The 14,914-nt window shown below is 32.9% G+C and overlaps 1 protein-coding gene across 1 annotated transcript in view; it reads left to right on the plus strand.

The window, feature by feature from the left end:
* The window catches only part of ARL4A (ARF like GTPase 4A), a 611,358-nt gene that overhangs the window by 546,593 nt on the left and 49,851 nt on the right, over window positions 1–14,914 (plus strand). The window lies entirely within an intron of this gene.

The raw sequence follows: 14,914 nt of genomic DNA on the forward strand, positions 1-14,914 counted from the left end.
TGGTATATAAAACTGAAAACTGAAAACAACAAAGTAACAAGACAAACCAATGAAGAAACAAAAACTCATAGACACAGGCAGTGAGTCTAAACCACTCATAGTTTAGTGATTACCAAAGGTTAAGTGGGGAGGGAGGTGGTAGATGAGGGTAAAGGGGTCAAATATATGATGATGGAAGGTGAACTGACTCTGGGTAGTGAACACACAATGTGATATATAAATGATGTATTGTACACCTGAAACCAATGTAACTTTACTAACCATTGTCACCCCAATAAGCTTTAAGTAAAAAATAACAGAAAAAAGAAATGTCATCATTGCAGAAATCTCATATTCTAGGAAAACTGCTTTATTATATTTCTCTTGACACTACACAGATCACCCTGGCTTAAAGTAAACTGTAACTACTCAAACAACAGATATTTCAGGTTACTTACTGAAAGATAATTTGTATACTCTGTACTTGAGAATGTTAGGCCAAAATAATGATTTTTTTTTTTTTTTTTTTAACTAAGCAGATTGATTTGTATTTTATTTAACGCAGGCCATCACTTTTAGAAAAGGAAGAACCTTATACGACCTAATTTTCTCTCTAAAAGTCACTTTGGTTTTGTTGAAGGGTTGGAATTAGTTTGCTGCTAACATTCCAGAATTCAATTTTATATGACATAAAAACAATCTTTGTTTTGAAAATTATAAAAGACTTTAAAAGAATATGTAGAAATTGTCATTAATATGGTTGCTATAAAATTCAAATTTGTTCATAATTATAAAAGAAATAATAATAAATTCTCCACACCTTAGGGAGAAATGTAAGTCTTACAGAACTAAATGTAAGAACTTGTTGAATAGGTTTATTTAATATATTTCACCTATACACTAGGATTTATTTTTTCTAAAAGTGATATTTATAGCTTTAATATCATTTTATTTTTTATTTAATGTTTACCTCCCCTTTATATAATTATTGCCCAATAGGTCCAGTTGCTTTCTAAAGCTAATTTTGGAATATGATTAGGGCCATATGAAAAGATAGTTGCTTCCTGGCTGCTATGGACATGTGTGTATATGATTGTATAAAGCTAGACAAGTATCAGTACAGAGAAAGGACTAGGGTACTTGCTCTATCAGAGGATAATTTCTGACCATCACAATTCTTGGGGCAAAAACGTAACAACAATTCTAAATGAATGTTCAAAGATGCAGATCAATATTGAGGTTTCACAACTGGGCTTATGTACGATTCCCAGTTCAAAGATAAGGTCAGTTAAAAAAAAATATGGCATATTGTCAAAATCTTGCACACCCTTTTTATTATGTGACACAGACAACAAAAAGGAGAGTGATGGTTGAAACTAAAATTGTATTCCTTAATTGAATTGTATTCAAAATTGTATTCAAAATTGTATTCCTTAATTGAATTGTATTCAATTAAGTAGGACACTTAATTGAAATTCTATGAAATTTAATTTGGATGAAGTTGACACTGAGTTTTGAAAAGTCAGATGAAAAATTGTTGTTTCTCTATCTTAAAGTTATGAAGAGCAATTTTTTAGGCAGTTGGGCTAAGCGTTTTGTTTCCATGTTGTGAACCACTGAGCAACATGCAAGTCATAAAACAATTTTGAAAATACCATATTTAAGCTTAGTGAATGCTGAGGGTACTGTCACCCACGATGACTGATGTCAAAATTTCTTTTTTCTCAAAATGTCATCAGTTTTCTCATTAAGTGGACCTAATTTGAACAGCAGAAAGACTATTTCCAAGGATTTTGGAGAAATGGAGAATGTTAAATACGCTCAAATCAACATCAGTAACAAATAGTATATTCTAAGAGACACTTGTAATTTCCTTAATCTACTCATGATCTGCACAGGAAACAGTAAGACAGATATAATCCCTTATAACTAGGACACTAAATAATTTCTAGCTCAAAACCAACATTTTTTTTTTCAGTGTACAAAGAGACACAATAAATAATTGCACAGGGCAACAGTCAAAACACAGGACTTTACCAGGCAAACCAAAGGGATGGGTCACTCTATTTATGCTTATTTTTCAACTAGTGAGATAAAATTAAGCACAGAATAGCTAAATATAAATTAATATATTATCTATTAGTAATTGTTTAGAAAATTATTGTCAGTAAATTAACATTAATTAAATAAAATGGATTATTTTCTATGAATATGTTCCTTTTTAATGTGATTATTCTAAGAGTGCTTCTTTAATAACGTTTTCCCAAAGAAAATCTTATAATGTTTTACCAAGATCATAAAAAATCCTAGCATTTATGATATCTGAGCTATAAGTATCAGTTTGCTGAATAATGCATAATACCCTACAAATTGAGAAAACCAATAACAGTAATTCCATTTTGTATGAGACTTCAAGTGGTCAATAAAATGGACATGTCCATCTTCCCCAATTTTCTTTTCCCTCATTGTGAAATGGGTAGTAAATATGGAACAGGTAGGGTAGAATTTTAAAACATTAACTGTTTTGTCTTTATTATTTCCTAATGCTGTTCCCATTTAAGAAGCTAGACCAGGAGACATGCACTGTGTCAGTGAAGTATTACCAGAGCTTAGAATGCCAGAAGTGCTTCTCATTGTCAATAGACACCCAAATGGCATTCAAAATAATGTGAATACATGGTGAGTCAGACACCAGCCTAGATAAAAACTAGTCAAAATGATTGGAAAAAAAATATCCAATAGAAAAAGAAATAAATCATGAACATAGACTTGGATCCTATCCATGATGTGATAGGGATATGAGACTTAAAAATTCAAAGAGGAATAGCTCTTAATGCCAAGATGACCTGCACTTAATTTTCTAAAGAAAGCCCAGAAAACTGCCAAGACATTTGAGCAGCAAAGGTTTCCTGGTACGTATAGGCAGATGGGCCTGAAACAGCCTCATGGAGTTTTCCCATACCCCAAACATGGCATGTGAGTAGTGAAATCATGTTTATGCCTTGAAGAATATCATGTGGCCCACATGATGCAGGTTCAAGGTCATGTTGATGCAACAGCACATATGAACCTGTTTGATTCAGAGGATAAGATGTAGGTGCAAATTGAGAGAGACTTACATCCATAAAAGAATGTAAATTTGATCTAATTGGCACTCCTATGTAAAGTCCAGACTGGAACAGAGACTGATCAGGGCCAGCAGTCACAAGTGATACACATATGCCAGATATTCCACCCCAGTAGCTTGGCATTAATTTACTCTTCACCTACCTCAGAATAACCATTTGAGGACATATGGAGAACCTCTAAGTTTATTAAAACTGAATTTCAATAAAATCGTCATATGGCAATATGAGGATTTGTAATGAAAGTGATTGTCTTTTGTAGAAAAATACTGTTATATTTTTTATCACATAGGGTTCACCTATACCACCTAAGAAATATAAAATAAAAGAGTGCATATACAGAGAATGGTGGTAGTGTGCTGTCCAACCAATAACAATATTTTACAATAAAGTTGGACAGAAGAAAACAACCTCCTGGTAAAGAAAAGCAAAACCTCCTACCTCCCATAATGCATAAAATATGTGAAACAATAATATGAGCTGTCAGTTGAGTACAAGATATTAGAAATTTGGTATTTTGATTTTTTAGCTAAATTTTTTTAATGCTGAAAAAGACTGAAAATGAACTGTTCAAATTTCCAAATTTACAGGTGAGGAAAGTAAAGCTCAGAAATAAGGAAAATGATGACTGGTATTAAAATTAACTTTCATACTGTTTGTTACACAAAGTGACTGACTCACTCTCTAGGTTGTTTCGGTTGTTTCTTACAGCATCTAACAAGATCAGTCACTAACTGGGTTATATTCAACAATATTTATACCCATTGTTTAAAATGAAAAGATAAGTCTCCACAGAGTCTTTAATGAGTAAGAAACACTACAAATTATACACCCAAACTAGTTGATGGAGACTTGTGTTTAATCCAGTTTCTGCCATTTACTATCTGTGTGAAAGTCTCTGTATCTTAACTCCCTTGTGAAAATGATGGAACTCAAAAATGGTTTGTGCTTATCTCATTACGCTCATTCTGAGAAGAATAGTAGAAGAATTCCCTAACTCAGTGTTTTATTATAATATATATGCACATTCAATGTGTCTGATATAAAGCCTTACAATATTACCTGAAAACTTACTTGACAATCAGCATTTTTTATTGATTCCCAAACATAGTACATGATTTGATGTATCAGGCCTAAGTACTGCCGCTCTATGTTAAGGTTTAAGAATTTTGAGATATGTATGGAATGCTCTAAAAATAGAAACACTAACACATAAAAAAAATTGTATCAATCATAATAGTTTACTTCTTCCCTAGCATTTGAAGTTTTTAAATTCAAGTCTAATATATAACCCTTTTCAAATAATTGACTCATGTGGTTTAGAATACATTATTACCTCATTTATGATTGTATATAAATAAAATATTCCATTCATTAATATATATTCATTGAATTGTATTGATATATATATTCTTATAAAACTATTTTTTTCAACTACGGTTAACATTCAACGTTATGTTAGTTTCAGGTGTACAGCATAGTGATTAAACGTTTATATAACTTAAGTCGTCCCCCTGGTAAGTCTAGTATCCACCTACCACCATAGATAGGTATTACCATATTTTTTACTTTATTCTAAACTGTGATATACTTTACTTCCTCATGACCATTTTGTAACTGCCAATTTGTACTTTTTAATCCCTTTACATTTTTCACCCAGCACTCCCTAAACCCCCTTCCATTTGGCAAACATCAGTTTGTCCCCTGTATCTATGAGTCTGTTTCTGTCTTTTTATTTTGTTTTTTAGATTCTAAATATAAGTGAAATCATATGATATTTGTCTTTCTCTGTGTCTTTTTACACTTAGCATAATACTCTCTAGGTCCATCCATCTTGTCATAAATGATAAAATTTCATTATTTTTCGTGGCCAAGTAATATCCCATTATATATATGTACCACTTTTTTATCCAATCATCTATTGATGGGCAGTTTTGCTGTCTCCATGTCTTAGCTATTGTAAATAGTGATGCAATAAACATTGGGGTGCATATATCTTTTTGAATTAGTGTTTGGGATTTCTTTAGATAAATACCCAGACGTGGAATTGCTGAGTCATAAGTAGTTCTATTTTTAATTTTTTGAGGAACCTAAAACCACTTCCTAGAGTGGGTGCACCAATTTACAACACCACCAATAGTGTACAGGGATTCCCTTTTCTCTATTTCCTCTCCAACGCTTGTTTATTGATTTATTGATGATAGCCATCCTGACAGGTGTGAGTGGTTATTTCATTATGATTTTAATTTGCATTTCTCTGATGATCAGTGACATTTAGCATCTTTTCATATGTTTATTGGCCATCTGTATGTCCACTTTGGAGAAATGTCTATTCATGTCTTCTGCCCATTTTTTTAATTGGATTCTTTTTTTGGTGTTGAGTTGTATATCTTTATAAAGTTTGGATATTAACCTCTTTATCAGATGTGTCATTGGTGAATATCTTCTCCCATTCAGTAGTCTGTCTTTTTGTTTTGTTGATAGTTTCCTTTGCTGTAGAAACACTTTTTAGTTTGATATAGTCCCATTTGTTAATTTTGTTTTTTGTTTCCCTTTTCTACGGAGATATAGATTAGAAAAAAATACCACTACGAGCAATGTCAGAGTTTATTGCTTATGTTTGTTTTATTTGTTTTTTTATACGAGTTTCATGATTTCAGTTCTTACATTTAAGTCTTTAATCCATTTTCAGTTTATTCTTATATATGAAGTAAGCAGGTATCCAGTTTCAATTTTTTTGCATATTATTTGTCCAGTTTTCCCAATACCATTTATTGACTAGACCATTTTTTACCCCATTGTATATACTTGCCTCCTTTTTCATAGATTAATTGATCATATAGGTGTAGGTTTATTTCTGGGCTTACTATTCTGTTCCATTGATCTATGAGTCTGTTTTTAATGCCAGTACCATGCTGTTTTGATTACTGTAGTCTTATAGTATATTTTGATATCAGGTAGCATGATATCTCCAATTTTGTTCTTTTTTCTCAAGATTGCTTTATCTATTCAGGCTCTTTGTGGTTCTATATAAATTTTAGGATAATTAGTGCTGTGAAAAATGCCATTAGTATTTTGATAGGGATTGCAATGAATCTTTAGAATGCTTTTGGTAGTATGGATATTTTTAACTATGTTGATTCTTTCTATCCATGAGCACAGTATATGCTTCCATTTATTTGTGCCTTCTTCAATTTCTTTATTCAATGTCTTAAAATTTTCGAACTACAGGTCTTTTACTTTGGTTAAATTTAATCCTAGTTTGTTTTTTTAAATGTAATTGTAAATGGGATTGTTTTCTTGATTTTTCTTTCTGATAGTTTATTATTAGTATATAAAATGCAACTGATTTCTGAATATTAATTTTGTATCCTGCTACTTTACTGAATTCACTTATCAGCTCTAATAGTTTTTTGGTGGAATCTTTACAGTTGTTTAGTATCTTGTCATCTGTGAATAATGACAGTTTTACTTCTTGTTTTCCAATTTGGATGCATTTTATTTCTTTTTTCTTCTTTTCTTTCTTTCTTTCTTTCTTCTTTCTTTCTTTCTTTCTTCTTTTTTTTTTTTTTTCTTTTCTCTTTTTGTCTGATTGATGTGGCTAGGACTTCCAATACTGTGTTGAATAAAAGTGGTGAAAGTGGGCATCCTTGTGTTGTTCCTTATCTTAAGGGAAATGCTTTTAGCTTTTCATCATTGAGTATGATGTTATCTATGAGTTTGCCATACATTGCCTTTATTATGTTGAGATATATTCCCTTTGTTTCCACTTTGCTGAGATTTTTTATCATAAATATATACTGGATTTTGTCAAATGCCTTTTCTGCATTTATTGATATGATCATTTGATTTTTATTCTTCCTTTTGTTTATGCTGTGTTTCATATTAATTGATTTGAATTAGTCTTGAATTTCAGCAATAAATCCCACTTGATCATGATATATGATCTTTTTATTGTATTGCTGAATTCAGTTTGCTAGTATTTTGTTGAGAATTTTTGCATATGTATTCATCAGGAATATCAGCTTATGATTTTTCTTTTTTTGTAATCTCATTGTCTTCCTTTGGAATTAGAGTAGTTCTGGCCTCATAAAATGAGCTTGGAAGCCTTCCCGCCTCTTCAATTTCTTGGAGTAGTTTGAAAACGATAATATAAGATAGGTGTTAATTCTTCTTTGAATGTTTGGTAAAATTCACCTGTGAAGCATCTGGTTTAGAACTATTGTTTGTTGGGAGTTTGTTGATTACTGATTTGATTTCACTAGTAGCTACTGATCTGTTCAGATTTTCTCTTTCTTCTTGACTCAGTCTTGGAAGATTGTATGTTTCTAGAAATATCCAATTTGTTGGCATATAATTATTCATAGTATTTTCTTATAATACTTTGTATTTATATGATGTCAGTTGTCACTTCTCCCTTTTCATTTCTGATATTATGTTTGGGTCCTATCCTTTTTTTTTTTTTTTTTTAATGAGTCTGGTTAAGGGTTTATCAATTTTTGTTTTTTAATCTTTTCAAAAAATGAGCTCTTGGTTTTATTAATCTTTTGTATTGATTTTTTAGACTCTATTTTGGTTATTTCCCCTCTGACTTTTGTTATTTTCTTCCTTCTACCTACTTTGGGCTGTGATTATCTTCTCCTTTTTCAAGTCCTTTAACTGTAAGGTTAGATTATTTATTGGAGATTTTTCGCGTTTCTTGAGATAGGGCTGTATTGCTATGAATTTCCCTTTTAGGACTGCTTTCTCTGTGTCTCATAGATTTTGGGTAATTTTGTTTTTATCTTCATTTGTCTCAAAGTATATTTTTATTTCTTTTGTGATATCATTGTTAATCCATTCATTGTTTAGCAGCATGTTATTTAACCTCCATGTGTTTATGTGTTTTTCAAATTTCTTCTTATAACTGATTTCTAGTTTCATACCATTATGATTAGAGAAGACTTGATATGATTTCAATCTTCTTGAATGTATTGAGACTTGTTTTGTTGCCTAACATGTGGTGTAATTTGGAAAATTTCCATTTGCGTTTGAAAAAAAATGTATATTCTGCTGTTGTGGGATGAAATGCCTAAAAATTATCAACTAAATCCATGTGGTCTAAAGTGTCATTTAAGACCAGTGTCTGTTTGTTTATTTTTTGTCTGGATGATCTATCCATTGATGCCATTGGATCTTAAAGCCCTCTACAATTACTTTATTACTGTCAATCTTTCTTGTATGTCCATCATTATTTATTTTAGATATTTAGGTGGTCGTACATTGGGTGTGTAAATGTTTACTAGGGCTATATACTCTTGTTGGGTTGATCTCTTTATCATTATGAAATGTTCTTTTTTGTCTCTTGTTATAGCGTTTGTTTTAAAGTCTATTTTATCTAATATAAATATTGCTATCTCAGCTGTTTTTGTTTGTTTTCATTTGCATGAAATATCTTACCCCATCCTTTTACTTTCAGTCTCTGTGTTTTTTGTTTTTGTTGTGTGTGTGTGTGTGTGTGTGTGTGTGTTTTCCTATCTGAAGTGAGTCTTGTAGACAGCATACATATGGGTCTTGTTTTCTTCTCAATTCAGCCACTTTATGTCAATCCTTCTAGTCTGCAAAGTTTCTGTTGAGAAATCAGCTGACAGTCTTATGGGAGCTCCCTTATAGGAAACGAACTGCTTTTTCTGTTTTTAAGAGTCTCTCTTTGTCTTTAACCTTTGGCATTTTAATCATGATGTGTCTTGTTGTGATCCTCTTTGGGTTTATCCTGTTTTGGACTCTCTGTGCTTGCTAGGCTGGCATGGCTACTTTTCCCCACCAGATTAGGGAAGTTTGCCATCATTATTTCTTCAAATGGTTCTCAATGCCTTGCTCTCTCTCTCTTCTCCTTTTGATGTGAATGTCATTATACATGATATTGTCCCAGAAGTCCCTTAAACTATCCTCATATTTTTGGATTCATTTTTCTTTTTGCTATTCTGATTGGATGTTTTCTGCTACCTTATCTTCTAGACCACTGATTTGATTGTTTCATCTAATCTACTGTTGATTTTCTCTAATGTAATCTCCATTTCAGTTATTGTATTCTTCATTTCTGACTGGTTCCTTTTTATGTTTCCTATCTCTTTGTTGAGCTTTCCCTGAAATCACTGAGCATCCTTATAATCAGTGTTTTGAACTCTGCATCTGGTAGATTGCTTGCTTCCATTTTGTTTGGTCTTTTTCTGGAGTTTTCTCCTGTTGTTTCATGTGGGACATGTTTCTTTTTCTCCTCATTTTGGCTGCATTTGTGTTTGTTTCTATGCATTAGGTAGATCTACTACATCTCTCAGTCTTGGCAAAGTGGCCTTATGTAGTAAGTGTCCTGTGGCTCCCTGGTCACCTAAGCTGGGTGTTCCAAGAGTATCTCTTGTGTTGGCTGTGTGTGCCTTTTTTCTTTTTTTTTTTTTTTTTTGGAGTTAAGCTTTGATTGCTATTGGCACATCAGTGGTTGGGATTGACCCTCAGGCTCATTGGCTGTGAGGACTGACCAGAACCACAGTGGATGAGCTACTATATTAGGGCTGACCCCATAGGGCAGGATTCTGAGTCCACGCCAGCTGGACTCTGGTGGCTGTGGAGTCCACCCTTAATGTATATCATTTGTGGAGCTAATTAGGCAGTGTTCTGTTGCAATCTGAAGCTGGTCACTGGATATGTTGGTTCTGGGGCCACTTGGGAAGTACTCCATTGCAAACCAAGGTCAGTTGCTTCCTATACCTGGCCCGGGGTCACCTGGTAGGAGCTACAAAATGATGTGGTTGGTAGTTACCTTTGTTCTGCCCATAAATTTGTCAGAGAATCCTCACAGTGAACTGAGGCAGCTGTCACCAGTGCCAGGCCTAGGGCCACTCAGCAAGGTGCACAGTCAACAGTGAGGGCAGCTTTCTCCTGCCTGAGGCCTGCATGTATTTCAGCATTTTTTAGGAAAATCTGCAGTGATAGCTCTGGCCACCTGCCTGCATCCGAAAGAGTTGGGTTAGGCAATGTCTCAAGGAGTCACTAGGGTGGGGTGAGCAGTGTTCACCTGATTAATGCAGATTCAGATTTGTTGCCCACCTGCACCTTTAGACTCTGTGGTGGGCGGTCTCGACACAAAACAATGGTGGCTGCCCCTCTGGTCCCTGCCCTGAATCCACAAATTCAGTTTCTCCCTGTATGTCCCTAGTGCCTTTCCAGCTGCTGTTCCTTCACTGGAGCTTACGGTGAGGGTTTGTGAACAAGTGAGTCTATGCACAGGCCCTTTACGAAGATGCCTGGGTCTTCAGCATCACTCCATCTCACTCAGAGGGAATACCCACTGATTCTCAGATACATGTTTTGGAGACTTTTCTTCTGGCACCAGTGCTCTGGGCTGGGATGCCAGGTGTAGGGCTGGTACTCCTTGCTCCTCAGGGGAACCGCCACATCCAATGTATACCATTCACTTCTCAACAGCCTCCTGTGGGTGTGGGACCAGTCAGTTTTTTGTCACCACCCCTCCTAAAACTCTACATGTGGCTTCTTCTTTGTGTCATTAGTTATAAAAGTTTCATTCAGCTAGTCTTCAGATGTTTCGCCAAGATGATTATAATTTAGTTGTAATTTTGATGCGGTCATGGGAGAGGGTGAGCACAGCATTTACCTACACTTTCTTGACCAGAAATCCTCTGAAACTAAATTTTTTGGCAATACAATTTATGTGTTTGACCTATGCCATTGTTAAAAAAAAAAAAATGCATACTTGCTAAATTTCCTTTTTGTTGTGGCTAATCATATATTTTTTAAAACCAGATATAAAAATTCAACACTGGAATTTAATCTCTTCTCAGAACTCATAACTATAAAAGATAGCCTTAATCTTGTAATTTTTTAAACATAATTTTAAAATGATACCCATGACTAATATGTATCTGTTTTTATTTTATTTATTTTATTGAATTACATTCTAAAGATAGCTCTATGTAAAATATTATGGACTTCAAGTATAGATAAATATCATGAGAAAACAGTACAAGGTACCTAGACTTAGCTTAGTCAAAAAAACAGACCAAACATCTCTAAAGAAATACTCCTGTTTCAATTTCATCTTCAATTCATCAAAGAAACTTGAGTTTACAATTAATTAGAATGAAAGACTCAAATCATCCACTTACTTAAAAAGAAGGCCCAATTTTTACATAGTTGAATAAAATTGAGAAGCCTTCCTTCCCTATTCCCTTAGCAATATAAATATGGATTTCAATCCTTCATTCTAAGTCACTCCAATATTTTATATTGGATCAGTGCAGCTATATCGGGGTAGTTCATCATTTTCTATAATATTTAGACTTAGGAAAGATTTTAGGCTGAATTTACCTCTGAGCAGTATATTTCTGCTTTGTGTTTATTTGGAGGAGTTTTTGTTGTTGTTGTTGTTGTTGTTTTTTTGCTTATTTTTAAATAAATGAATCACAACTAAAATTTATTATGCAGAGAACAACCTAAGACTGCTTCCATGTTTATTTTACCCTTGACTTCAATTTTTTTCTACCCCAAAACTGAGAAAAGTTTTCAATTATGACATAATGGAAGAGCCTGTGGTATTCCTAACTGCTGGAGTAAGGATCTTATCTGGAAAGCAGGTCAAGAGTTAAAAGAACTGGGCCACTGGGGAGGAGAAAGAGAGAGTGATGGGAAGATGGCAACATTCTTCCCAGCTCTAAGTGTGACTGAGGAAACCTCAGTTCTTGTATTATGAGGTTCAATAACTAGTAGGAATTATGCCCCTTACTTTTTTCTCATTCATTCTGTAAAATTTATATTTTCTTATTGGGAATTTCAAGTACATTTTTCACTGACGCTGAAAGGTTTTACATTAGGTCTATCCCATAGAGGATAGAGTACACCCTGTCCCACTATTTCTGCCTTGTTCAAAGTCTGTGCTGAAATATTTTTATGTTTCATTTCACAGTAAAGGGATTACTAGTGTGGTTCACCAGGCAGTAAAAGACCCTTAAGGAAGATTGCTTTTCTCAAAAGGAGAATCACAGATCTTCCCTGAGGTCTCAGGAATAAGTGTCATGTTTCCAGGTCACATATGTAAATTATTCCGTTTTCTCCCCTAAACCTCTAACTTTTCCAATTACAATTTTTCCCCCAAGTAAGTTATCAAACTTTAAGACAGCCTTCACTTCCTAAATTTGCTATTGCACATTATTTGGAAGCATTTCCATATGCTTTGCATCATGAAGGCATTTTCACAAACGCCAGGACAATGTATCATTTTTCCATCTCTAAGTGGCCATAAGAAGAAAAATAAATTGACAAAGTCTATTATAACCCAGAACAGTACCAGACAGAAGTAAAAAGAGAGACACTGGCCCTTTCTGTTTTTTTTCTTAATCAAATTCATTAAGAAAAATAATATGAGAAAAGTACATACATATAAGTAATATATTCATATGCAAACATTATGTAAATCATTTACCAGTAAACAATGTCCAGTTCTATCACTGATCATTTTATATTTCTTTCCTGTGATTCTTGTCTGGGAAATGAATTTAAATCCATTATGTCTTTGAATGTATTCCACCCTATAATCATCTTCAATGAAGAAAGGAAGAAGAGAGTTTACCCTTTTGTCAGTTTTTGTCTTAAACATGTGACATTTCTTTACTAAAAGGCTTTTCTTAGAGAAAGGACTGGGTGACCCTATGTAATCAGAATCCCTTAGTACATGCCTAACGCAAAGCAGAGCTGATATGGAGGAAATATCCATACATGATATTCCAAGGGAGGGATAAAAATGCATCAACTTGTTTTCAAATACATCCTGATATATTTGTGGTCAAACCCATTTGGAGAAGCACCATTGACCTTTATTTTCTAGATCTACCAAATCAGTCTAATGGCTTTTCATCACTCATTCTTTAGCCTGCATTACGGAAGTTGCTTAACTTTTGTTTCTTTATTTTTAGCATGCATAGATAGTCATCTCCCACCTCTGTTCTTTATTCTCAACATTTAAAAATAATGTTTTTGTCTTCATGACCACATACATTTTTTGGTGTATTAAGAAAATGGACTTTTGGGAGGACTGAGAAACTTAACCAAAATTACCTACCTATTCTGTCAACATAATTCTGAAACATTTAGATAAACATTATAGTCATTTTTTGTGGTTTACTATATATAGCTAAAATCTCTGTGTGATATTTTAAAATTTCCATTCAATAATGTATTGATATAAATAATTACATATGTTAATCTTTCCCTTCTCCATTGTTCACATAATCAACTAAATGATTTACTTCTCTGAAATTATTTAACAAAACAGGCTCAGAGATTTTATTCAACATTCAACAATAACAACAACAATAAACCTTTGGCATTTACTGAGGATTTTATATATTTTAGAGTGTCTGCCAAGTGTTTTCCTAAACTATCCCTGTCATATCATTTTTGCAATGGTTACATGAATTAGTTTCTATTCTTTACCCATTTGTCTGAAGAGAAATAGTTTATAGCTCTACAATGATTTGTTCAAGGTCAAATGTGTAGAGAGACTGTAGTGATTAAAGCTTTTTTTTAATGGGCTGGAACAAAATTTCTGATCTGTATGTTTTGTATATTTTATGGATAAAGTGGAAATAATTCAGTACATATTCAAATTGAAATATTACAGGGAAAAAAAACAAACATTACACAAACACACATACACAATGGAAATGCATGGATGTTTGGTACAAACACTTTAGAGAACAATGAGCATTATTTTTTAAAGCTGAACATTCATCTACATTATGATTCAGCGAATTCCCTTGTAGGTATTTTCCTTAGAAAAATTATTTCATTTGTGCATGAGAATATGTATAAAATGTTCATAGCAGTGCTGGTCATAATGAAAAAAATTATAAAAATGTCTCAAATTTCCACCAAAAAGAATAGAAAAATAAACTGAGCACAGTCCCACAATGAAATGTTATACAACAGTAGAAATGAATAAGCTTAGATTTACAATGTTGATGGAAAATAATAAGGCCAAGACTAATAAATTATGCTATTTTAAATATCCCCCAAATAATTATGTATTATTATGCATACTATACACTAAAGGGAGTGATAAATACAAACTTCAAAATAGTAGTTACCTCTTAGCTGAAGGCAGGGTAATGAGATATAAGAAAAAAGCAGGGGGACAGGTATTTTTATCTATAATTGTTTAATTCTTAGAACAAATCACAAATTCAGGGTGATTACTATATTTTTCTGATTCATAATTTTACATCTATTTTTTTTTTTTTTTTTGTAAATCAAATATGACATGAGGTGGTGTGGTAGATGTGGACCAGAGTGCAAAAATTCTAAAATTTATATGGGAGAAATATAAAGAAACGTTTGGTGTGAAAGAAAGGAAGAGTGAAAAATGAGGGAATTGTCCTGCTGTGTATTAAAATATATCATAAATCTTCTGAAAATGAAAGTTTAATATATTAACAAAGAAATAACAAATAGATGAGAGAAACAGAATAGAGAGTTCAGAATCATAGATGTATATGGGAATTTAATATATGAGGACTGCAAATAAATCTAGTGATTTATGCCTGGGATAAATGGTGTTGAAAAATTACCTATCTACTTGAAAGAAAATAAAATTAAATCACTGCCTCTCATCACATTTTTTGAAAATTTTCAAACAGAGCAAGACTATAAATATTAAAATGGAAATTATAAAGGATTAGAATAAAATAAAACAAAGTAATATTTACATAGCCTCCATGTGGAGAAAGTCTAAGAAAGCTAGAAATTCAGCAGCTATTAAAGAA

Source organism: Rhinolophus sinicus, linkage group LG09, assembly GCF_036562045.2.
Source record: "Rhinolophus sinicus isolate RSC01 linkage group LG09, ASM3656204v1, whole genome shotgun sequence".
Classification (NCBI taxonomy): domain Eukaryota; kingdom Metazoa; phylum Chordata; class Mammalia; order Chiroptera; family Rhinolophidae; genus Rhinolophus; species Rhinolophus sinicus.